Below are 25,271 nucleotides of genomic sequence, written 5' to 3' on the forward strand. Positions count from 1 at the left end.
AAATATATTATTATTAAATATAATAATATAGATTTCTATATTAAATAGATTTGAAAACTGTCACTGAGGAATGGCTTCTGCAATTTACTGAAGGTCAAAAGATGGGTTAGCGACAAATTCACTACCAAACTAAATTTCACTGAATGTGTAAGTATGCTGCTTTCTCTTACCAATACCAAGAGGTTCTTACAGGCCCAAAAGACAGGAAAAAGGACCTTAACTTTACTGACCTAACAGATAGGGACAGAACCTTATGATATGTAAGAATCTCTTTACTCTGAAATTGAGATCCATGGAATTAAAGTTATGTTTGACTAAAAATCAAGAAATTTGAAAGTAGAGGTGGTTGGTTCTCTTTTAGGGCCTATGATATCACTGGCCACAGTAGAGAATGTTTACAGTACCACACATGAATTCCCCCATATTGAGTGGGTGTCTAACTGCATCTTAAACACTTGTCCTTATTCTCAGAGATAAGTGTAGATCTTAACCTCATCAAAGAAGATTTTTATTTTACAACAGAGAGAGACCATTATAAAGAGCTACAACTGGTCAAAATGCAGAGGACAACTGATTAGAAATATATATCCCTAACTGATAAATCTGTAACACAGCTTCTCTACCTAAGGCTCAGGGAACATTGCAAAGGAGGGACCAGAAAGATTGGAAGAAACAACAAGTAGGACTTCTACTTCGAGATAGTAACTTCTAAGGCTCACCTATGAAATCTCAAAAAATATGACTGCCTAATTGCGATCTACACAATGACATGACAAGTTGGATAGGAAGACTCTTGTAAGGTCCTATGTCTACATGAAAAGCTACAGGAAATGACATCTAGAGACGGTAAATAAGCCTTCTCCAGAGATGAACCCAATCATAGGTTATCCGCTTCCAAACAGTCAGCCAAAAACACATATACATATGAATGCCACCAAAGAGTCTCTTAAGACTCTGTTTATATATAAATATTTATGTATATAATATAAAATATAACATGCATATATGTAATTAAAGAAGGGATCATGAATTTAGGAGACATAAAAGAAGTTGGAGGGGAGAAAGGGAGAGATGTAAATTATATAATACCTATGTACAAAATTCTCAAAGAAAATTAAATTTAAAAATCAAGTGACAGAATGATACCCCAACCAAGGACAATGAATGGAGAGGTTCCCAAACCCCGACTCAGTCCTCAAGTGGGGTCCCTAATAAGGGGAACAGGGACTTTCTCTGGCATGAACTTAGTGGCAGGCTCTCAGATCACCTCCCACCTAGAGGGTGCAGCCTTTCCAGGCCACAGAGGAAGACAGTGCAACTACTCCTGATAAGATCTGATAGGTTATGGTCAGATAGAAGGGGAGGAGGTCCTCCCTATCAGTGGATTAGGGGAGGCACATATGGGAAGAAGAAGGAGGGAGGGTGGGATTGGGAGGAGACAAGGGAGGGAGCCACAGCCAGGATACAAATTGAATAAATTATAATAAATGATAATAATAAAAAAAACATAAATAAATTCTAAAAAATTTAAAAAAATAAAGTGACAGATAACCCCCCTGATAATATTATACAACAAATTATAAATCATAAATGTTTTTATGTAGATGAAGTGGACTTAAGGGTGGGTTGACAGTGGGTGCATGAAAGTCAGCAGGTATCATGAAGAATTTCTTCTTTGATTTGCTAAACTGCATGTGTAATCAAGTGTTTCCCAATCACAAAGACTTTATTTGAAGATCAAAGAGTTTTCCCCCTAGGTAGCAGCACAAGAGATCTGGGGTCTCACATGCAGGTTAGTTTGCTGCAAATCATATTAGCATGGGGGAAGTTAGTACTTCATTTTCTCTAGTAGCAATAAACTAATCACACAGTGTTAGCCAAATTGAAATGCTTACATAGCCTTGGTCGTAATTACATCCAGTTCTCATAAACCATGTGACCTCAGATATATCCCTTTTCCTAGTCTCAATTTCTTTACTTTTAAAAATGTTCCAACTCTAAAATATTATGAATCACTTTCTACCCCTAGCCTGTTTATCACCAACATATGAGGTTGGCTTTTTATTCCCTGCCTGCTAAGCTACTAACTCCTACAGGCTGTGGTCCAATGAGCTCACAAAATCATTCTAAAGCTATTTTAATGATTGAAGAAGTTTAAGAGAAGTATTTGCATTTTTCTACCATACCTTTTCTGCGCCAACCTCATTCTCCCTTCCTTAAGATAGTCCTTAAAGACAAAAATTTTCTCATTGAGATTCTATCAGGCCTGAGAAAGAAAGTAGTCTAGTTACTTTTTGATCCCTTCAGATGGTTTTATTTTTTTGGAACTATAATCAGATAAAAATGTCCAAAGGACTGAAGAAACTGAGTTGGGCGATTAGTCTTTTCTTTTTCTTATTTCAATTCCATTGAAAAGTAAAATAGGTTCTTCTTGCTGTTTGCAATATAATAATTTAGCTGACATGGTAGACATACCACACACCAAGCAAGAGAAAAAAATGGTGGCATTCTTTCTCTTTAAAAACAATCAATGCTATCATTTGTGGACTTCAAAGTACGTGTGAAATAAAAGTCTCAACCCTGTGAGTCTAAGATAAATAAAGGGCTTTAACTGTCACAGAAAAAATCCCTGGTTTGTTTCCTCTTTCTAGAAAAAAAAAAAAAAAAAAGGAAATGAATACATTCCCAAGAAGAGATGACTGTTCTCATCTAATTTTGAATTTCCCTTTCCAAGTGATCTTGAGCAACTTCATTGAGAGCTCATTCCAATACAGTTCTTTATATCTGATTAAACCTCTTTCTTCCAGCTTTGTAGTCTCAGTTCCTTGTATTATAGACTTGTCTTTGGTGGAAATTTTCACTGTCTTCTCAGTTGACTTTTGCTTTATCAGAAACTGCAGCAGAAATTCTTCATAATAAGTTAGTGTGATGGCTAATCTTGGTTGTCAAGTTGACATGCTAGGAAGAGGGACCCTCATTCGAAAAGGTGCCTCTATCAAATTGGCCTGTGGACTTATCCATGAGGCCATAGGAAGGCCCAGCCACTGCCTGGAGTACCAACCCTAGGCAAATGGCCTTGAGCTATATAAGAAAGGGTGCTGAATGTGAGACTGGGAGCAAACCAGCAATGAGTGTTCTATTCCAACTTCCAAGTTCCTGCTTGAGTTCTTGCCCTAACTTCTCTTAAAGATGAACTATGACATGGAAATGCAACTCAAACCAACCCTTTCTTCCACACCCTCCCCAAGTTGGTTTTGGTTATAGTGTTTATCAAAGCAAACTAGAATAGCTAGGATTAAACACATTCTTGGGGTCATTATCCTAATCAAATATTCCCAGTGATGGTTGGTCAAAGCTAGATTTCCTCTCTGGTTATTATAATCTCCTCTATATAAACTAATGACTATGAAAATCCTTTCAGAGAATCACCACAGTGATGTGGATTACTAACAGTTTTCCTGAAGGAAATGACTTGTTGAATTCAATCGTGAGTGCAAGCAGAAAATGAGTGGAGATCTCTTTTTTCATACGGAATGATTCATTATTCACATTAAATTTGGCAATACCACTTAGTATTACATATCATATTTTGTTTGTTTGTTGCCATACTGGGAACCAAAACTGAGACTTTATACTGCTAGGCAGATACACTATCACTAACCAATGATCCCCAGCTCAGCATCAGATATTTAAATATAAGCATGCCTTCAATAGAAGCCTATATATAAAATATAATGGAAATAGGACTATATCTATGACTAGATATTCACTAGGATATCCTAATTATTCCTAGTTAATTGCCTACTTGCCTGTTCCTACACAGTACTGATACTTGCTATGAATACCAGTGAACATATAATTCATTCCATTTTATTCATTATTCAGTCTTCCACATTTATTCATAGGTTCTTCTGGTTTAGTGTTTGGTATCTGTCCTTCTGAAAATTCATTTGGTGCTCAAATCTGTTCTCAGTGTCATCTCATAGAAAGGAATTTGGGATTACAATTTCCTGTGGCCTAACAAACTCATTTGACACAGAGTGGCATTTCAAAGAAATTTACTCCCTGTTAGCTTAGTAATTATGTAATTGGATAATGACAAAGGAAATATTACTACAGGTATATGCCTATAGCGTTAGAGAAAGCACAGTCTGAAGAATTTTGAACTCACTTTAAGATCAAAGACACAAAGCAGTCAGATACTTAAGGTTTTGTGGTCATATGTGGCAAAAAATATTGAATCAGAATTGCTAATCCATTTTATTTACCCTGGTAGCAGAATCTGAAACTCCACCCATAGCTTTCTCTTGGGCATTTAGGACATTTAACTGGTAATGACACAAGAACTCCATTAGACACAGGTATTCTTTTTTTTTTTTTCATTTTTTTTCCAAGACTGTGTTTTTCTGTGTAGCCTTGGCTGTCCTGGACTTACTTTGTAGACCAGGCTTGTGAACTCAGAGATCCACCTGCCTTTGCCTCCCTGAGTGCTGCGATTACAGGTGTGTGCCATTGCGTGTGGCTCGCAGGAATTCTTTTTAGAAAATCTTGGTGGCTGCTTGAGGGGTGTGTTCTCACAAGGAACTGTATTTCACCTTTATGTACAAGTGAGGCTATGCAAACTACTGAATGGGATAGGTAAGATAATGCCTTTGGGAAAGTATAGCTCATTATCCTGGCTGAAATAGAAGATTTGTTTTGGGGAGTAGCAGGAGCGAAAACTGTAAAGAAAAAAAGACAACATCTAAAAAATTGAAAAGATCCCCTGAGATGATGAAATTCACTCTCTGCTCATCTTATTCTGTACTATTTACCCTCAAAAACAGCTCTCCCAAGTCTGCCACTGATACTTAATATGCTTCAGTAATGAGGCTGAGTTCCTCTTATTGACAGACATAGTAACTACAGCATAGTAGTTACAAACAGCTTTGGCGTTAGGGCCCTCAAATAAGCCATTTGCTACGTGTTCAGCCTTGGGTAAGTTTATTAAACTTTTATTTCTTTTCTATAAATATGTATAATAATACATTCAAGATGGAGGAAGAAAAAAAGACATAAAGAATATATGGATTTCTTAGCAAAAGGAGCTAAGGAATATAAAAGAAGAGACAATTCAAGGAAAGTTTCTCCTAGCATCAGATTAAATAAATTGATTAAGAAGATTACAGTTTCCCTAAGGACTCTCCTCTAAGTCAAACCAAAGTAATGAGAATCAAGGCAAAGAAGCTGGCCCCAGCTTCTGTGCTCATGAAGCAAAAAACCAAATTGGTTTTTAATCCTCTGTTTCAGAAAATGTCAGAGAACTTTGGCAACGGGCAGTCCATCGAACCCTAAAAGAACCTCGCCTGATTTGTCAAATAGCAGCCCCTCCACCACCATCAAGCCATACCTGTAAAGGCCTTTCCTTTATAAGTGGCTAAAAAGGGAGTCTTATGATTAACTCATTCACTGAGTCTTGAAACTACAAGACTCCCAGCTGTTTAAGCTGACCTACAAGAAAAGGCCAGAGAGAAAGCAGGAGAAAAGTAGAGGCTATGGGAAAGAGACTTCTGGAAAAGGGGGTCCCTCCCTATACTGTCATTATCTTGGTGGAGAACAGGAAAGTGAAGCTGGTGGTGATGACATATGCTGTAGACTTGCATGAGCTGGTGGTCTCCCTGCTTTGTATCACAAAATGAAGATACTTTGCTGAATCATCAAAGGGGAGGCCAAGCTGGGATGGCTGGTCCAAAGGAAGACACACACTACTGTTGCCTTCATATAGGTTAACTTGGAAGACAAAGGTGCCCTGGCTAAGCTGGTGGAAGCTATCAGTACAAATTATAATGTTGAGGTTGTCTCCACTTATGATCAAACAAATTTGAACTATGTTGAACATTTTTTAAAAAGGCGAATAAGTTCATAAGAACATATACCAAACAGGCATACTTTGTGTCTATAATAGATTACCTTAAAAAGTGAAATACATCAATGCTTAACAAGATGAGGCTATGATATAATTAGAAAAGATTTTTACTCTATTAAAGTTGTTGTATGTAGATATAACATGAAATACTACATACATACTTTCAACTACTTTTCCTGACAATCCCTTGAAGTAGGCTCTAGCACCATTTCTTCCTCACATGAAGCAAAGGGGAACTTATAGGGGTAAGGAATCCACTCTAAGGTGAGAGAAAGACAGGGACAGAAAGGGAGGGAAGGAAGGAGGGAGGGAGAGAGAGACATCTTCAGAGTTAGAATTCAAGCCAGCTCCTGGGATCTACGAAAAGAACTCTGTCCTTTATTAATGGTTCCATATAGGCAATATTTATGCTGTCCTTTTATTTTCCAAGCACATATTTAGCAAACATCTTAACTATGACTTAAGAGACAGAAAATGATAATGTGTTTACAAACATATCAGTTTCACAAGTGCAAAAGAAAAGTAACAGTAAAAATAAAAAAAAGAAAAGCAACCCATAACTATGAATTTGTTTATTAGGCCTGGCCAAGTATTTCAGGTTGATGTCTGACTTACTTTCAAATGAATAACTAAGCAGTAAAATGATAAAACCTGATATATCAAATGATCAGTTAATATTTGTTTTTCGTGTTGTTTTCTCATGTGCTTAGAGAAATTTCAGATGACAACATGCCAATGAGAAAAAAAGAATGAAGAAAAGATTGCAGGAAATGGTAACAATATATTGTGCTGTTCTAAGGAATTTTTAAAATCTGTTTCTCAGGCATTCTAAGTAATACTAAGGACATGAATAGACATGTAAGGCCTGGTATGACGGTACAACTGCTAATCACACAATTCAGTCACTAAGGCAGGGAGATAATAATAATTTTGAGGCCAGCTTGGGCCACATAGTGAAATACTATCTCAAAATAACGGTAGACATATGGACATAATATACATTGGAGAGGTGCTGGAGTTGGGTAAACTGAAATATATGAAATTATTTGATTTAGAGATAAAGTGACAGTACCCTGTCCCATGTTCATTAAAGACAAGGTGGTAGTGAAATAGTTAATCATACAATTTTTTTACTTTAAAAAAATCAAAATTCTTTATTTACCTCCTCCTTCAAATCTACCCATTCTTTGAGCATCTGCTAAAGATGTACTTGTGCTATGAAACATTCCTTAATATCTAAAGGTGAATCAAAATATCCTTAGAGAGGGGCAGGGAAGAGATGAGGGAGGGAGGATGGGATTGGGAGGGAAATGAGGGAGGGGACTACAGCTGGGATACAAAGTAAATAAACTATAACTAATATAAAAAATAACAATTTAATTAGAAAATATCCTTATTTCTGCATTTCTCCCTTGCATATATTCACCACAGCACTTATGATAATATCAGTTATTCATATATGTGACTCATTCATGAGATGAAAAGAACAAGGGACTCTGACTTGTTTCTGCATTTTCTACAAGGCCTGGCATAATGCCAGCAACTTCTTAGGCTATGGTTAAAATGACTCAGTAGCACTGATTTAAGATAGTCCATTATCACCTAGCTTACCCGAAGGAGTATTTGTTCTCTTTCTTTTCTTGCTTGATTCCCCTCCATTGTCAATGAGGCCATCTGCAACCAGAGGGCCAGTGGCACTACCAAACTGCAGGGGTTCGTTGTTGTTTGCAGGGTCAAAGGGCAGTTGGTTCAATCCTAAAGAAGAAAAAGAAAGCCAAAGTCCAGACTCCATTAAGGACTGGGATCATCTTCAGACTTGATTATATGAGCCACTAGTAGGGAAAAAGCTTTGAAGTCTTAAGAGAGTCTTGGTGTAAAAAGGTATATTCTTAAAGAGAGTTGCCCTCTGTAATTTTTGCAGAGGTGTTGACAAGTTCAGAGTTAAAATATAAAGTAGTGATTATGTCATTTGTTAGAATCCTCCAACTTTTGTTTTGTATGTCTTCCATTAAAATGACAAGACTATCTGGATACAGTGGTTTGTGACTATAATCCCAGTTATTGAATGCTAAGGTAATGGGATCATATAAGTATAGTACTTTGATGCCAAGCTAGTCTGCATAGTAAGACTACATCTGAAACAAAAAGATGGGACTTCTTTTTTTTTAGATGTTTCTGTAGGGGGATCTACTTTTCTTTGAGAAAAAAAAAAAAGGTAATTTGAATTTTTTATTTACCCCATAACAACTTTTCTATTATTTTGTTATGTGTGATGCTGAACTGATGAAGACACAAGCATTAGATACTTCTGATGTCACTAATTTCCAGTGATAACACAAAGGTTTCTGAAAACAAAACTAAGCTCATAGGAAATGAGAAAAGAGAAGGAACATATGGATGTTGTGGGGAGTTATTTAGTTGTCACAATATTGGGGACTTATGGGCCAGGTTTGGTAGCATTCATCTGCTCATGTTGAAATGCTCTCTGAAGCATGGATACTTAGCTATTCATTGCTGCACCACACAGAATGCCAAATGGTATTTTTCCACACTCTAAGTCTTACAGGTCGGTCAAAACCTTTGAAACTGAAAAGGGATGCTATCATCCACAAAACTTAGCTATTGAAAAGATCGCAAAAACAATCCTTAATGTTTTAAGTAAATTTCCAACTCTGTGTTGTTCTATATTAATAGCTAGTGGCCTGCAAAAGGCAGCTTAGACACATCAACCAGACAGAATTGTGTACTTTACTAAAATGGACATAGTTTTCACCCATCCATCTGTGGGTTCCAATCAAGAGGGTGCTCTTAGGAAACTGAAAGACTGAGCTGAGTGTCAAGGGACAACAGGAATGATGCTCTCAGCAAAAGATAGTTATTCCAAGCACCAGCAAAACGAAGACACACTTATCTCCAAAATGAGAAGACTAAAACTTTGTCATCTTATTGGGTCTCCTTTCTGACAACCCTTATTAGATATTCAGATGCCTAGAAGACCCACTGAAGTCACTTATGCAGTTTTTATACTCTTGAGATTTAAAAAAAATGAAAAAAAAATTTCATGATATATGGGAAGAGAAGCTTTGTTAAAGTCCAAAGCAAAGGTATTTCTTTAAAGCCTTTTATCCAATATTTCCTATCAAAAGGAAAATAAGCTTGGTCTAATGGGGTTCACTTTTTTATTGATTTATTGTTTTATTGATTACAGTTTACTAACTTTGTTTCCCAGCTATATCCCCTTCCCTCATCCCCTACTGATCTCACCCTTCCTCTCTCATCTCCTCCCATGTCCCTCCCCAACAGGGGAGGTCCTACTCCCCTTCCCTCTGACCCTATAACATAAGGTCTCATCAGGACTGGCTGTATTGTTTTTCTCTGTGGCCTGGTAAGGCTTCTCTCCCCACTCACGGGTAGGTGACCAAAGAAACAACCACTGAGTTCATGTCAGAGACAGTCCCAGTTCCCATTACTAGGGAACCCACTTGGAGTCTGAGCTACCTTGGGCTACATCCATGCAAGGGATTTAAATTGTCTCCATGCATGGTCCTTGGTTGGAGTATCAGTCTCATAAAGGACCCCTGGGCCCATATTTCTTGGTTCTGCATGATACTGAATGGTATAGAAACAGAATGAGGTTCACTTTTTAACCTCTAAATTTTTCTATGACCCAACAATTGAGACAATGTTATAAAACATCAACAAAAAGGTTGGAAGACAATCAGCTAAAGGTCAGCCAAATCTCAGTAAAATGAATGCTGAGCAAAATGTTTTCACATTATTGTTTCTAATAAATACCCTTTTGCTAAACTTTTCAGAACATATAAATGATAATATTTTTTTCCTACCAACTAGAACTCCACTGGAAAGAACTCCATTAAGTGTCCTTTGAGACTTTTCAAATATTCTTCATTTACAACATGTAAATAACTATATAAAATAAAGAAACTTGCTTCTATGCCTTAAGTCATTACTGTTCACTACATCCTATCTATGTCTTATTAGTTATATATTATAACTAGAACTAAAAGCAAACAAATGAAGTGGACGCAGTGGTGTGGATCTCCAATCACTCTGAAGTGACCGTGTATAATTCCAAATTTTTCTTAGCATATGTTTTTGCATTATCGTTCTGATCAGACTAAGTTCAAAAAAACAAACAAAAAAACCAGAATGCTTGTTTAGGGGAAAGGGTACAACAGATTGAGAATGCAAATCCTCACTTTCCATTACTAGTTAGATAGGATTGGCAAGCCACACAGTCTCTTAGCCCTAGTCTCACAATGTGTAGAAAGAGAGTGATAACACTTTACAGGGTTGTTGCAGAGATTATACAGTTGATATTTGTGATGATTATTTTATTTAAATGAATTAAAATGAGATTTTCCTTATAAACTTGTAAGTTCTTCTGAAGGGAACTCTGTACCACACAGTTGTGCCCATTTATGCTTATCACACTAATACACAGTGAATATTAAATAAATTAATTTACCCTCAACAGTTTAAGGCAGATAGTTCAGTATATTAAGCCACGTGATTAAAGCCTTGGCAGATAATGATAAAAAACTAATGCCACACTGAAAAGTTCTAATGGTGATTGGAGCAAAATTACTTAAAATGATAATATTTTAAATGCAACTCTATCATTTGAGTAATATGCTACAGGATGGGTAAAATACTGATTAAAAGAAATTCTCAGATGTAAGTACAATCTGATTAATGACTGTAAATCATGAGTCTTTTATTTTGTCTTTGATAATTTTAAGAATAATATATGAGAGCATTTCTCAGTTTATGAAGTGTATGACAGAGGAGCTGACAGAACTTCTGAGCCACAAATTATAAATGAAAGCTAGTAAGAGCATCTAATTCCAGGGACTGGTATAAATCAAAAAAAATCATGTATGTGAGACATTCTGTATCACATCTGTCCTGTAGTTAATGATCAGTAAACAAACAAACAAACAAACAATATATATATATATATTCTTGCATTGTGTGATCTTTGGCTCTGCTTTCTCATTTTTGCTTCTACCCAGGCCAGCATACCTTCTGTTTCCTCCTTGAATAAGCAGATGAGACATCAAGGGTATTGTTTCTGTGCTAAGGTAGAATGGACATGGTAAGCTAAATAAATATTGACCACAACTACTTTAATATTGATTTAAAATTTTAATTTCTCAAATTAAGGAAATGTAAGGTAAGGAAATTGATCTGATTTTTTTTCACTGTAAAAGTTGAACTAATCCAACAAATAAAAATCTGATGAGTGGAGGGTCTGCAGTTATAGGTATCTGGTCAAAATTGCATTTGTTCTATGTGGTTCCAGATAATAACTTCAGAGATTTGGATATTTTATGCTTCCTACTAATGTACAGACCTTGTGACACTGAATAAGACCACTTTGGAAATCAATCTGGCACTTTCTCAGACAACTAGGAATAGCGCTTCCTCAAGATCCAGCTATACCACTCGTAGGCATATATCCAAAAGATGCTTAAGTATACAATGGGGACATCTGTTCAACCATTTTTGTAGCAGCTTTATTTGTAATAGCTGGAAACAGCTGAGATGTTCCTCAGTTGAGGAATGGATACAGAAATTATGGTACATCTACATAATGGAATATTACTCAGCAATAAAAAACAAGAAAATCTTCTTCTGTGGCCTGATAATGGTGCTTCCCCCTCAGGGGGAGATAATTAAAGAGCAGGCCAATCAGTTCATGTCAGAGACAGTCCCTGTTCCTATTACAATGGAACCCACTTGGATACTGAACTGCCATGGGCTACATCTGTGCAGGGGTCTTAGCTTATCTCCATGCATGGTCCTTGGTTGGAGTATCAGTCTAAGGAAAGACCTCTATGCTCAGATATTTTTGGTTCTGTTGCAGCCACTCCTGATGAGACCTGATTGACTAGGATCAGAAGGAAGGAAAAGAAGACCTTCCCTATCAGTGGCCTTGGGGAGGGGCATGCATGCAGAGGATGGAGGAAGGGAGGGATTGGGATGGGAGGAGGGAGGAACCACAGGGGAGATACAAAGTGAATAAAGTGTAATTAATAAAGAATTAAAAATAAAAAAAAAACAAAGAAATCATGAAATTTGCAGGTAAATGGTAGGAACTGGAAAAGATCATTCTGAGTGAGGTATCCCAGGAGCAGAAAGACACACAGGGTATATACTCATTCATATAATACAGGATAAACATCCTAAAATCTTTACACCTAAGGAAGCTAATCAGGAAGGAGGACTCTGGCTAAGTGGCTCAATCCCCATTCAGAAAGACAAAGAGGATGGACTTTGGAGGAGGGAGAAAACAGGGAACAGGACAGAAGCTTACCATAGAGGGCCTCCCTTTTAATACTTTTATTTAGAAAATTTCATACAATATAGCCTGATCACAGTTTCTCCTCCTTAACTCCTTCCAGGTCCTCCCCACCTTCCCCCCAACAACTTCATACCCTTTCCTCTCTTTCTCTTAAAAAAAAAAAAGGAATCAAAGAAAACAAAACAAAATTAGAAACTAGAATAAAAATTTTTTTAAAAGCCACAGATGTCCCTAAAAGACTCCACCTAGTAGCAGATTGAAGCAGACACAGAGACTCACAGCCAAACTTTGGACCAAACACAGGGAGTCTTAAGTAAGAAGGGGGATATAAATTAACTCAGAGGGAACAGGAGCCATAAAAGGACACTAACAAAGCCAAAAAATCTAGGCTTTGAAGACCGATGAATCAGCCAATGACCATGCATAGAGAGGATCTTGACCCCCTCTTCTGATGTAGCCCATAGCAAGCTCAGCATTCATGTGGTTTCCCTAGTAAGGGAAACATGAGCTGTCTCTGACATGAACTCGCTTGCCTGCTACTTGATCACTTTTCCCTGGTGGGGCAACCAGAGGAAGAGGATACAGGCAGTCCTGATAGGACCTGATAGGCAAGGATCAGACAGTAGGGGAGGAGGACTTCCCCTATGAGTAAACTAGGAGAGGGGATATTGGGAGGAAGAGCGAAGGAGGGTAAGTCTGGAAGGAGATGAAGGAGAGGGCTATAACCTGAATACAAAGCGAATAAATTATAAATAATAATAATAATGCAAAGTGAAAAAGGAAATGCACACACATGGTGGGGATAAGGGCAGACAGACACACATACCATAAACACACAAAATCAGAAACCATACATGACCAGCAAAAGACCAGTAAGAGAAAAAATGCCCACATAAAACAACATGAGACAGAAAGTCTACAAAAATATCATTGAGTTCATTTTGTGCTGGCCATCTAGATACTCCTGGGCATGGGGCCTGCTGTTAAGTGTGATTAATATGACCAATGAGACTCCACTGCATCTTTTTCTTGATTTTCAAATTTAAAATAGAGCCTTCCTTTAGGGTTTATTTCAGTAGCTATATTTACATGGTGGTGTAATTCCTTATTGGCTTGTACCCAACTTAGGGTTTATTTCAGTAGCTATATTTACATGATGGTACAATTATTTATGTACTTATACACAGCCTAATACATACACAGCAATGGAAAGAGGACAACCACTCATCAAAAAACTATCCTTGGCTGTCTACTATATACACTAGTTATATACATTATCAATTTTATTTCCTAGAAATCATTCCCATACACAAGGAATGTGAGACTTAAGCATGAAGTTGTTAATATTGCTTAGAAGCTGTATGACCTATGAAGTAAGATTTTATAGATCATACAGATTCTGAGTAATATTATGAAGAACATGGGCTTTTTAAAATTCAAAACACCCTTGTACTTTCCTTTTATTTTGATCTGTACATTATATAAATCTTCTAAAACATTCTTTGTGTTGTACTTCTTTTGTTATTTTTATCTGATTTTTGGTATAGTAACTGTCTTTCTCACTCCAGACACCAATGGATATATTGCTGGAGTAATCTAAATAGAAGAAGGAAGCTATTGTGGCAGGGGAGGGGGGATTCACTAGAAGTGGATGTTGGTGGCTCAACCTCTTTACTTATAGGATGCTATCATGTAAGCACTATGTACATCTTTCCACGGGCTGCAAAATAACACAAACACATGAATATAGATTGGAACCTCCAAAACCCTGAACAAAAAGAAATTATTCCAGAGTTCAAGCTGATTATCTGTTCTTTATTCACAGTGATGGAAAACTGCCTGGTGGACCATGACGATGCACAACTTCATTCCATTTTTCTACAAGTCCAAATGGTCTTTTCATTGTCTAAGACCCCAATATAACAAAATCCTACAAAAGAAATTGAATATTTGAATCATTGAGGTTTTTTTATTATTGTTTTTATTGTTGTTGGATTTAGGGTTTCTATGTGTAGCTCTCTGTCCATTCTAGACTTGCTTTATAGGCCAGGCTGACCTCAAACTTACAGAAATCCATCTGCCTCTGCTTCCCTGAGTGTTCAGATTACAGGTATGTGCCACTGTGCCCAGCTTATGAATCATTTCTTAATGTGAAACAAGCTATCAATTCTACTTCATAAAAATATAATTTAAAAAGACAGATTCTGGGAGCGACAAGATGGCGGCGCCGGGAGGATACTGTGTCTGAGGAGCAGGAAAGCAGTGTTGGCACAGCGACCAGAAGACTGAACTCAGGGACCTAAAAAAACCAGCGTTTGTGATTGCTAGGTGAAAGGAAAGCCTATGGTGTGGAAATTAATTGGGACCAACCTCAGGTCAACCAGTCAATACCTGGTAAAGGTTCTGGGAACCGGCAGGCGCACCCAGCACCCGAGATCACTGCACACAGCCTCCTGCTCCCCAGCAGCCATCCAGGACAGAGACACACAGCCTCTGGCCCAGAGTGAGGTGCCAAGCCTCTGGACCAGAGCGGAGACCTCAATTGCAGGCCCAGAGCAGAGGGCACAGCCTCTGGCCCAAAGCTGGGCGCACAGCTGCAGGCCCAGATTGGCACGCACAGCCTCAGGCCCAGATCAGCGACCCCAGCCACCATGGCAGACAGGGTGGGGGTGGGAGGGGTGGGGTATGACAACACACAGCCTCTAGCCTAGAGTGAGGCTCCAAGCCTCTGAACCAGAGCAGAGCCCTTAGTTGCCAGCCCAGAAAGGCATGCACAGCATCTGGCCTAGAAGGGGACACACACTGCCAGCCCAGATCAGAGCACAGAGCCTCTGAACCAAAGCAGCACCTGCAGCCGCCATTCCAGAACGGGGTGCACAGCCTCCAGACCCCCAGCCGCCATCCCAGACAGGGACACACAGCTTCAGGCCCAGAGTGAGGCACCCACCCCCCAGACCAGAGTGGAGACCTCAGTTGCCAGCCTAGAGAGGAGTGCACAACTTCCAGACCAGAGCAGTGCCCAAAATCGACATCTCAAACTTGGGCACACAGTATCCTGGCCTAGAGTGAAGCACTCAGCCTCTGCCCAGAGACTTGCTGGGTGCTCCTCGCACCTTCCCAGACAGAACTGTGTGCCCCAGGGAACCAGACTGAGTTTCCCTGTTGGGAGAAAACCCAAAAGCTAGGGAATCAGCAGGTTCTTCAAGAGGGCTGTATTTGGAAAACAGTGTAACAACAACAGCAGCTCACTAAATTCAGAACGAGAAACCCAGCAGCAGGGCAGCTGTTTGAGGACATCTACTGGTGAGAGGAGAGCCCCCCTGACTAACAAAGAGGACAGTTACTACTCAGGTCTATATGCCTGAGGTGAGCAGTGGCAATTCCTGAGAAACACTATCCAAACAGTGACCATACACAAAAAGCAGAGGAGACCTCCTTCTGGAAAAATCATCTTCCTGCCAAGGGGATTCTCCCTACCTCAGGATTCCAGGAAGCACCAGAAACTAACAGCCAACACCTAAAACAGCCCAATGGGTAGAGGTCAGCGTAAAAGCTCAACCAACAAAAGACAGAGCAATATGGCATCTCCAGAACCCAGCCATCCCGGGGCGAGCAACCCTGGACACCCCAGCATAATAGAAAATCAAGAAGATGACCTTACATCTATGCTGATGACGAGGATAATAGAGAAAACAAATGAAATACGTAAAGAATTAGAGGGAGATAAAATCAAAGAGATTATGGCTATCCATAATGAAATAGAGGAAGTTAAAGACAAACAGATTATGGACATCCATGAAAAAATAAGGGAAGATGAAGCCAAACAGTTTGTGGCCTTCAGAGAAGAAAGAATTAAATCACAGAAAGAAATAAAAGAAACAGATGAAGAAACTAAAAGAAAACCAGGAAAATACAATCAGACAGGTGAAGGAAATAAACAAAACAACTCAAGATCTGAAGATAGAATTGGAAAATTAAAGAAAAAAAATGGAGGAAATCATGGAGAGGAAGAATTTAGGGAAGAAAACAGGAACTACAGAGGTAAACATAACCAATAGACTACAAGAGATAGAAGAAAGAATCTCTGCTGTAAAAGATACAATGGAAGAAATCGATGTATCTCTCAAAGAAAATGTTAAATCCAAAAAATTTGTGAACAGACCATCCAAGAAATCCAAGACAAAATGAAAAGACAAAACCTAAGAATAATAGGAATAGAGGAAAAAGAAGATTCCCTGCTCCAAAGACCAGAAAATATCTTCAACAAAATCATTGAAGAAAATTTCCCCAACTTAAAGGAGAGGCCTATAAGATTACAAGAGGCCTACAGAAGACCTAATAAATTAGACCAGAAATGAAAGTCCTCCCACACATAATAATTAAAAAAGTAAGTATACAGAACAAAGAAAAAAATACTAAAAGCTGCAAGGGAAAAAGGCCAAGTAACATATAATGGCAAACCCATCAAAATCACACCTGACTTCTCAACAGAGACTATGAAAGCAAGAAGGGCCTGAAATGATATAATACAGGCCCTAAGAGAACACAGATGTCAGCCCAGGCTATTATATAAAGCAAAACTCACAGTCATCATAGATGGAGAAAACAAGATATTTAATGACAAAAACAAATTCAAACAAAACCTACCCACAAATCCAGCATTACAGAAAATAATAGAAGGAAAAATAGAACCCAGGAAAACTAACTACATTCAGGAAAACACAGGAAAAAAATAACCTCACTACAGCAAAACCAAAAATAGCCAAACACACAAATACACTACCATAGCCAACAGCAAAATCAAAGCATCTAACGGCCACTGGTCATTAATCTCCCTTAACATCAATGGACTCAACTCTCCAATAGAAAGACACAAACTAACAGAATAGATACATAAACAAGACCCAACAATCTGTTGCATACAAGAAACACACCTAAGGAACAAAGATAGACATTACCTGAGAGTAAAGGGCTGGAAGAGTTTTCCAAGCAAATGGACCCAAGAAGGATGCAGGAGTAGCCATTCTAATATCTAATTATATAGTCTTTCAACCAAAATTAATCAAAAGAAACAGGAAGGTCATTTCATACTCATCAAAGGAAAACTCCACAAAGAAGACACCACAATACTGAACATATATGCCCCAAACTCAAGAGCACTCACATTTGTAAAAGCAACATTAATAAAACTGAAACAACACATAAATACTCACACATTAATAGCTGGAGACTTCAAAACCAAACTCTCAACAAAGGACAGGTCAACAAACCAGAAGTTAAACAAAGAAACAATGACTCTAACAGAGGTCATGAATCAAATGGACATAACAGATGTCTACAGAACCTTACACCTGAACAAAAAAGAATTTACCTTCTTCTCAGCACCTCATGGAACCTTTTCCAAAAAGGGACCATATAGTTGGTCAAAAAACAAGTCTCAACAGATACAAAAAGATTGAAATAATCCCATTTATACTATCTGACCACCATGGACTAAAACTGGATCTCAACGAAAACAGAAATAACAAAAAGGCATAACAGAAATAATAATAAAAAAAAAAACACATGGAAACTAAACAACTTGCTACTAAATGAAAGTTGGGTCAGGGAAGAAATAGTGAAAGAAAGCAAGGTATTTCTAGAATTCAAAGAAAATGAAGGCACAACATACCCAAACTTATGGGCCACGATGAAAGCAGTGCTAAGAGGAAAGTTCATAGTACTAAGTGCCTTCAAGAAAAAATTCGAAACCTCTCATGCCAGTGAGTTAATGGCTCACCTAAAAGACTTAGGAAAAAAAAAAGAAGCAGGTACACCAAAGATTAGTAGATGGCTGGAAATAATCAATCTCATGGCTGAAATCAATAAATTAGAAACAAATAAAACAATTCAAAGAATCAATGAAACCAAGAGATGGTTCTTTGAGAAAATGAACAAGATAGACACAAACTTAGGGAAACTAAGTAAACGGAAAGAGACACTATCCAAATAAACAAAATCAGAAATGAATAGGGGGACATAACAACAGACACTGAGGAAATCCAAACAATCATTAGGACTTACTTCAAAAGTATATATACCACAAAATTTGAAAATCTAAATGAAATGGACAATTTTCTTGATCGATTCCACTTACCAAAGCTGAATCAAGACCAGGTAAATCAATTAAATAGTACTATATCCCCTAAGGAAATAGAAACGGTCATCAAAAGTCTCCCATCCAATAAAAAGACCAGGACCAGATGGTTTCAGCCCACAATTCTACCAGACTATCAAAGAGAAGCTAATTCCAATTATCTTCAAACTATTCCACAAAATAGAAATGGAAGGAACACTACCAAACTCGTTCTATGAAGCCACAGTCACCTTGGTACATAAACCTCACAAAGACTCAACAAAGAAAGAGAATTTCAGGCCATGATAATCTCCTTAGATGCGGAAAAAGCATTTGACAAAATCTAACATCCATTCATGTTTAAAGTATTGGAGAGATCAGTGATACAAGACACATAACTAAACATAGTAAAGGCAATATAAAGGAAGCCTATAGCCAACATCAAAATAAACAGAGAGAAACTTAAAGCAATCCCACTGAAGTCAGGGACAAGGCAAGGCTGTCCACTCTCTCCATATCTCTTCAACATAGTTCTGGAAGTCCTTGCTAGAACATTAAGACAATTGAAGGAGATAAAGGGGATAAAATTGGAAATGAAGAAGTCAAATTATCAGTATTTGCAGATGAAATGATAGTATACATGATTGACCCCAAAAATTTTACCAGGAAACTTCTACAGCTGATAAACACGTTCAGCAAAGTGGCAGGTTAAAAATTAACTCAAAAAAAATACAATAGCCCTCCTCTATAGAAAAGACAAAAGGGCTTAGAAAGAAAATGAGAAAACAACACACTTCACAATAGCCACAAATGACATTAAGTACCTTGGTGTAACCCTAACCAAGCAAGTCAAAGACTTGTATGAAAAAAATTTCAAGTCTCTGAAGAAAGAATTAGAAGAAGTTATCAGAAGATGGAAAGATCCCCCATGGTCATGGCTTGGCAGGATTAACATAATAAAAATGGCCATCGTACCAAAAGCAATCTACAGATTTAATGCAATTCCCATCAAATTACCAACACAATTATTTACAGACCTGGAAAGAAAAATTCTCAACTACGTATGGAATAACAAGCAACCCAGAATTGCTAAAACAATCCTCTACAATAAAAGATCTTCTGGAGGTATCTCCATCCCTGATCTGAAGCTGTACCATAGAGCAACAGTAATAAAAGCTGTATGGTACTGACATAGAAACAAACTGGTGGATCAATGGAACCAAATAGAAAACCCAGAAATAAACCCACACACTTATGGACACCTGATCTTTGACAAAGATGCCAAAACCATACAATGGAAGAAAATAGCATCTTCAACAAATGGTGCTGGTCCAACTGGATGTCTACTTTTAGAAAAATGAAAATAGATCCATATTATCACCCTGCACAAAACTAAAGTCCAAGTAGATCAAAGACCTCAACATAAAACCAAACATACTAAACCTGTTAAAAGAAAAGTGGGGAACAGCCTTGAACTCATTGGCACAGGAGACAAATTTCTAAACAGAACATCCACAGCACAGGCTCTAAGAGCAACAATCAATAAATGGGACCTCATTATACTGAAAAGCTTCTGTAAAGCAAAGAACAAAGTCCTCAAAACAAAACGACTGCCTACAGATTGGGAAAGAATCTTCACCAGCCCTCTATCTGACACAGAGCTAATATCCAGTATATATAAAGAACTAAAGAAGTTGAAAAGCAACAAACCAAGGAATCCAATTAAAAAATGTGGAACAGATCTATACAGAGAATTCTGAATAGAGGAATATCAAATGGCAGAGAAACAGTTAAAGAAATGCTCAACCTCATTAGCCATCAGGGAAATGCAAATCAAAACGACACTGGGATTTCACCTTACACCCATCAAAATGACCAAGATCAAAACAACAATTAACAATACTTACTGGAGAGGTTGTACAGAAAGGGGAACCCTCCTAAACTGCTGGTGGGAATGTAAACTTGTACATCCACTCTGGAAATCAGTCTGGCACTATCTCAGACAACAAAGAATAGCGCTTCCCCAAGATCCAGCCATACCACTCCTAGGCATATATCCAAAAGAGGCTCAAGTACACAAAAAGGACATTTTGCTCAACCATGTTTGTAGCAGCTTTATTTGTAATAGCCAGAAGGTGGAAACAACCCATATGCCCCTCAACTGAAGAATGGATACAGAAATTGTGGTACATCAGCACAGTGGAATACTACTCAGCAATGAAAAACAAGGAAATCATGAAATTTGCAGGTAAATAGTGGGGTCTGGAAAGGATCATCCTGAGTGAGCTATCCCAGAAGCAGAAAGACACACATGGTATATACTCACTCATATTGTCATATAATATAGGATAAACCTACTAAAATCTGTACATCTAAAGAAACTAATCAAGAAGGAGGACTCAGGCTAAAATGTTCAATCCCCACTCTGAAAGGACACCAGAAGAAGAAAACTGGAAACAAGTTAGGAGCCTCCCACAGAAGGCCTCTGAAAGGCTCTGCCCTGCAGACTATCAAAGCAGATGTTGAAACTTATAGCCAAACTTTGGGCAGAATTCAGGGAATCTTATGAAAGAAGTGGGAAATAATAGTTAGATTTGGATAGGACAGGAGGTCCACAAGGAGAGCAACAGAACCAAAAAATTTGAGCAGAGGGGTCTTTCCTGAGACTCATACTCCAACCAAGTACCATGCATGGAGATAACCTAGAACCCCTGCACAGATGTAGCCTATGGCAGTTCAGTATCCAAGTTGGTCATGAACTGATTGGCCTGCTCATTGTTCACCTTGCCCTGAGCGGGGGGGAGGGGCAGTCTTACCAGGCCACAGAGGAAGACAATACAGCCATTCCTGATGAGACCTAACAGAGTAGGATCAGGAGGAAGAAAAAGAAACCCTCCCCTACCAGTGGACTTGGGGAGGGGAATGCGTGGAGAAGGGGGAGGAAGAGATGGATTGGGAGGGGAGGAAGGAGGGAACTACAGTGGGGATACAAAGTAAATAAGTATAATTAAAAAAAGAAAGATTCTAAAGATATTTTTCTTATACAATAGGTACAAGATACATGTAGCTTTTATAACTTAAATTTAAATAAACTAAGATGGAATAGCATGAAAACTTCTGTAGCACTAGTCACATTCAAGGGACTTGTCAGCCAATGGTAGCTAAGGACTGTTAAAATGAATAGCATAGACAGAACATCCCAAACTTCACACAAAGTTCCAAAGTACAGTGCTATTGTATGGCTAGAAGTTGACTTAAATTCATATCTTCTATATCATGCTCCACTCACTAAGTGTGCTGTTCAAATGCTGCATGAGAAGTAATTACATCTTTTCTAGTTCTGCATTGTAAAACAAGAATAGTAATATTTCTCCCTTTTTGGGACATGAAGAAAATTAAATGGTACTATAATAGTTTTAATAAAAACTCTTAAAGAAGAAATTGTTTATTTGGCCTCACAGTTCATGGTTGTATCAACAAGTAGGCAGCACAGAGTGGTGAGTGCTGGGACTCAGCCTATTTCTTCTTTTCGTATAGTCCTGAATACTAGAAAATGAAATGTCTGTTGACAAGTACATTTAGGTGGATCTTCCCACAACAATTAATCTAATTTATAAAATCACTAGCTGACAGGTTTGTCTCCTTGATGATTTTAGATCCTGAGATATGGACAATCAATAGTAACTATTACAGGGACAACAATCCCTTAATGTCTGGCACACCTCAGACACTGAAGAAGTACTTACAATGCTTTGTCTTCATTGTTAATTTGGTGAGATTTAGAATAAACATGAAGGTTAATCTCTGAGGATATCTGTGGCAGCATTGTCATCTTCTGTGGCCTGGTAAGGCTGCTCGCCCATCAGGGGGAGGTGAACAAACAGCAGGCCAATCAGATTATGTCAGAGGTAGTCCATCTTCCCATGACTATGTAACCCACTTGGACACTGAACTGCCATGGGCTACAACTGTCCAGGGGTTCTAGGTTATCTCCATGAATAGTCCTTGGTTGGAGTATGAGTCTCTGGGAAGTTCCCTGTGTTCAAATTTTCTTGTTCTGTTGCTCTCCTTGTGGAGTTCCTGTCCTCTCCAGCTCTTGCTATTTCCCACTTCTTACATAAAATTCCATTCACTCTGCCCGACAGTTGGCCATCAGGCTCAGCATCTGCTTTGATGGTCTGCAGGGCAGAGGCTTTCAGAGGCCCTCTGTGGAAGGTTCCTAGGTTGTTGCCTGTTTTCTTCTTCTTCTGATGTCCATCCTCTTTGCCTTTCAGGATGGGGATTGAGCGTTTTAGTTAGGGTCCTCTCTTTTGCTTAGTTTGTTTAGATATACTGATTTTAGAGGGTTTATGTTATGTTGTATGTTTATATGAGTGAGTATATACCGTGTGTGTCTTTTTGCTTCTAGGACAACTCACTCAGGATGATTCTTTCCAGGTCCCACCATTTACCTGCAAATTTCATGATTTCCTTATTTTTCATTGCTGAGTAATACTCCATTGTATAGATGTACCACAGTTTCTGCATCCATTCTTCAGTTGAGGGAAACCTGGGCTGTATACAGCTTCTGGCAATTAGAAAATAAAGCTGCTACAAACATGGTTGAGCAAATGTCCTTTTTGTGTACTTGAGCCTATTTGGGTATATGCCTAGGAGTGGTATGGCTATATCTTGAGGAAACACTATTCCTAGTTGTCTGAGAAAGCGCCAGATTTATTTCCAGAGTGGTTGTATAAGTTTACATTCCCACCAGCAGTGGAGGAGGGTTCACCTTTCTCCACAACCTCTCCAGCATGTGTTGTCACTTGAGTTTTTCATCTTGGCCATTCTGATGGGTGTAAGGTGAAATCTCAGGGTTGTTTTGATTTGCATTTCCCTAATGGCTAATGAGGTTGCGCATTTCTTTAAATGCTTCTCTGCCATTCGATATTCCTCTACAGAGAATTCTCTGTTTAGCTCTGTTCCCAACTTTTTAAGTGAATTACTTGGTTTGCTGCTTTTCAGCTTCATTACTTCTTTATATATACTGGATATGAGTCCTCTGTCAGATAAAGGGTTGATGATGATTCTTTCCCAATCTGTAGGCAGTCGTTTTGTTTTGATGACAGTGTCCTTTGCTTTAATAAAGCTTTTCAGTTTCATGAGGTCCCATTTATTGATTTTTGCTCTTAGAGCCTGTGCTGTTGGTGTTCTGTTCAGGAAGTTTTCTCCTGTACCAATGAGTTCAAGGGTATTTCCCACTTTTTTTTCTAGCCGATTTAATGTGTCTCGTTTTATGTTGAGTTCTTTGATCCATTTGGACTTCAGTTTTGTGCAGGGTGATAAGTATGGATCTATTTTCATTTTTCTACATGTAGATATCCAGTTGGACCAGCACCATTTGGTGAAGATGCTATCTATTTTCCATTGTATGGTTTTGACATCTTTGTCAAAAATTAGGTGTCCATAAGTGTGTGGGTTTATTTCTGGGTCTTCTGTTCGTTTCCATTGATCCACCGTTCTGTTTCTATGCCAGTACCATGCACTTTTTATAACTGTTGCTCTATAGTACAGCTTGAGATCAGGGATGGAGATACCTCCAGAAGATCTTTTATTGTAGAGGGTGGTTTTAGCAATTCTGGGTTTCCTGTTATTCCATACAAAGGTGAGAATTTTTCCTTCCAGGTCTGTAAAGAATTGTGTTCGCAATTTGATGGGAATTGCCTTAAATCTGTAGATTGCTTTTGGTAAGATGGACATTTTTACTATGTTAATCCTGCCAAGCCATGAGCATGGGAGATCTTTCCACCTTCTCATATCTTCTTCTATTTCTTTCTTCAGAGACTTGAAATATTTTTCATACAAGTCTTTGACTTGCTTGGTTAGGGTTACACCAAGGTACTTTATGTCATTTCTGGCTATTGTGAAGGGTGTTGTTTCCCTAATTTCTTTCTCAGCCCTTTTGTCTTTTGTATACAGGAGGGCTACTGATTTTTTTTTTTTAGTTAATTTTGTATCCGGCCACTTTGCTGAAGGTGTTTATCAGCTGTAGGAGTTCCCTGGCAGAGTTTTTGGGGTCACTCACATATACTATCATATCATCTGTAAATAGTGATAATTTGACTTCTTCCTTTCTAATCTGTATCCCCTTGATCTCCTTCAACTGTCTTATTGCTCTAGCAAGGACTTCCAGCACTATGTTGAAGAGATATGGAGAGAGTGGGCAGCCTTGTCTTGTCCCTGATTTCAGTGGGATTGCTTTAAGTTTCTCTCTGTTCAGTTTGATGCTGGCTATAGGCTTGCTCTATATCGCCTTTACTATGTTTAGATATGTGCCTTGTATCCCTGATCTCTCCAATACTTTAAACATGAATGGATGTTGGATTTTGTCAAATGCTTTTTCAGCATCTAGGGAGATTATCATGTGTGTTTTTTTTTTTTTCTTTCAGTTTGTTTCTATGATGGATCACATTGATGTATTTCCATATATTGAACCACCCCTGCATACCTGGGATGAAGCCTACTTGGTCATAGTGGATAATATCTTTGATGTGTTCTTGGATTCGGTTTCCAAGTATGCTGTTAAGTATTTTTGTACAAATGTTCATAAGGGAGATTGGCCTGAAATTCTCTTTCTTTGTTGAGTCTTTGTGAGGTTTAGGTACCAAGGTGATTGTGGCTTCATAGAATGAGTTTGGTAATGTTCCTTCTGTTTCTATTTTGTGGAATAGTTTGAAGAGAATTGGTGTTAGCACTTCTTTGAAGGTCTGGTAGAATTCTGCGCTAAAACCATCTGGTCCTGGGCTTTTTTTCGTTGGGAGACTTTTGATGACCGCTTCTATTTCTTTGGGGGATATAGGACTATTTAGTTGATTTACCTGGTCCTGATTCAGCTTTGGTAAGTCAAATCGATCAAGAAAATTGTTCATTTCATTTAGATTTTC

The 25,271-nt window shown here is 38.3% G+C and overlaps 1 protein-coding gene across 3 annotated transcripts in view; it reads right to left on the bottom strand.

The window, feature by feature from the left end:
• The window catches only part of Enox2 (ecto-NOX disulfide-thiol exchanger 2), a 341,843-nt gene that overhangs the window by 170,221 nt on the left and 146,351 nt on the right, over window positions 1-25,271 (bottom strand). The window contains exon 1 of one of the 3 annotated variants that reach the window (XM_055618081.1): window positions 7,517-7,654. The exons of the other annotated variants lie outside the window; for them this stretch is intronic. The gene's annotated coding sequence lies outside the window, so the exon portion shown is untranslated. Of the gene's footprint in view, window positions 1-7,516; window positions 7,655-25,271 lie in introns of those variants that run through there. 3 annotated transcript variants of the gene reach the window in all.

This window comes from Psammomys obesus, unplaced genomic scaffold, assembly GCF_907164565.1.
Source record: "Psammomys obesus unplaced genomic scaffold, mPsaObe1.curated_primary_1811, whole genome shotgun sequence".
Lineage (NCBI taxonomy): Eukaryota > Metazoa > Chordata > Mammalia > Rodentia > Muridae > Psammomys > Psammomys obesus.